Raw genomic sequence first — 2,174 nt, 5'->3', positions numbered from 1 at the left:
TACCTTCTGTATATCACAGATGGCTAATTAATCTTTGTCCAATCCTGATGCTACACTTCTTCTTCACATAGTCCAGGTTCTTGGATTATTGGCTCAACATACAGACTGAATAAGTACAGTGAAAGGATACCACCCTGACACACATTCCTTGATGGACACATACCATTCGATATGGCCTTGTTCTGTTTGAATGACTGCTTTATGGTCCATGTACAGGTTATTCATGGAATATTTTGCTATTGTTGTTGTTGTTAGGTGCTGTCATGTTGTTTCCAACTCATAGCAACCCTATACACAGCAGAACGAGACACTGCCCGGTCTTGCACCATCCTCACCTTTGTTGTTATGTTTGAACTCATTGCTGCTGCCACAGTGACAACCCACGTTGTTGGAGTCTTCCTCTTTTTCGCTGACCCTCCATTTTACCAAGCATGATGTCCTTCTCCAAGGATTGATCCCTCCTGATAGCATGAGATACATCCTGAAGTATGAGAGATGAAGTTTGGCCTTCCTGGTTTCTAAGGAGCATTCTGGCTGTACTTCTTCCAGATTTGTACTAAAAGATTTGTTTGTTTGTTCTTTTGTCAGTCCACAGTACTTTCAATCTTCTTCTCCAAAACCATAACTCAAATGTATCAGTTTTTCTATGGTCTTCCTTATTCATGTCTGAACTTTCACATGCATGTGATGCTATTGAAAAAAACCATGGCTTGGGTCAGATGAACCTTAGTCCTCAAATTGACATCTTTGCTCTTGAGCACTTTAAAGAAGCATTATACAGCAGATTTGCCTGCTGCAATATGTCATTTTATTTCTTGATTGCTGCTGCCATGAGTGTTGATTGTGGTATTTGCAATGAAGAAGTCATTGGACTTCAAAATTCTATCATGCAATATCCAGCATCATTTCTATGACCAAACTCGTATTTGCAACTACTGATCCTTCCTCTTTGTTTTCAACCTTCACATTCCAATCACCAATAATTATCAATATATCTTGATTACATGTTCAATCAGTTTCAGACTGAAGAAGTCAGTAGAATTCTTCAATGTCATCATCACTGGCTATAATGGTTGGTGTATAAATTTGAATAATAGTGGCATTAATTGACCTTCCTTGTAAGCATGTAGATATTATCCTATCACTGACAGCATTGTAACTTAGGATTTGATTTTTGATAATGAATGCAACACTAGTCCTCTTCAATTTGATGTTCTTGGAATAGCAAACCATATGATTGATTCAAAATGGCCAATACCTATCCATTTCAGCTCATCAAGCCTAGGATATCAATCTTTATGTATTCTATTTCATTTTTTAGGACTTCCAGTTTTTCTAGGTTTAGACTTTGTACATTCCACCTTCTGCTTATTAATGGATGTTTGCAGCTGGTTCTCACTTTGAGCTATGCTACATTAGTAAATGAAGGTCCCAAAAGCTTTGCTTCATCCATGTCATTAAGGCCAACTTTGAGGAGGCAGCTCTTCCTTAGTTATATTTTGAGTAACTTCCAACCTGAGGGACTCATTTTCTGACACTATATGTGACAATATTCTTCTGCTATTAATAAGGTTTCCAGTGGGTAGCTTATTAGAAGTGGTTTGACTATTCTTCTTCCTAATCTTAGTCTGGAAGCCCTGCTGAAACTGGTCCACCATGGGTGAACCTTTTGATATTTAAAATACCTGCGGCATAGCTTCCATCATCACAGCAACACAGAACCTACCACAGTACGATGAACTGACATATGAGTGGTAGTAAATAAATTAGAAGGATAGATACATGAGATATATGAGACTATAGCAGCTCATATTAAATGTTCAATTAAATTGATATTTTCTTAGTTACAGGAATGCTGTATTAAAGAAATTCTATGATGGGGACCCGACTCGATGGCACTTAACAACAACAATGATGGGTGTTGTGCTAAGAACAAAATAGACCTTAGAGTTATTACAGCTGTCCTTCATATTTACAAGGGCTGCCTGGGGAGTGATAAATGCTTTATAAGTGAGGCTAGGCATCAGGACGAGTTTCTGACTTTGGGGAAGGATTAAAAAAACATTCATCCCTTTGTACACAAGGGGGTGCAGCTTTATAACATGAGCATATTTCCTGTGTAGTTCTAGCTTTGGATTTAGCATTTCACTGTGACATCAACATTTCTTCATGTT

Source organism: Chrysochloris asiatica, unplaced genomic scaffold, assembly GCF_000296735.1.
Source record: "Chrysochloris asiatica unplaced genomic scaffold, ChrAsi1.0 scaffold00017, whole genome shotgun sequence".
Taxonomy (NCBI): Eukaryota; Metazoa; Chordata; class Mammalia; order Afrosoricida; family Chrysochloridae; genus Chrysochloris; species Chrysochloris asiatica.
This window is presented reverse-complemented; position numbering follows the sequence as displayed.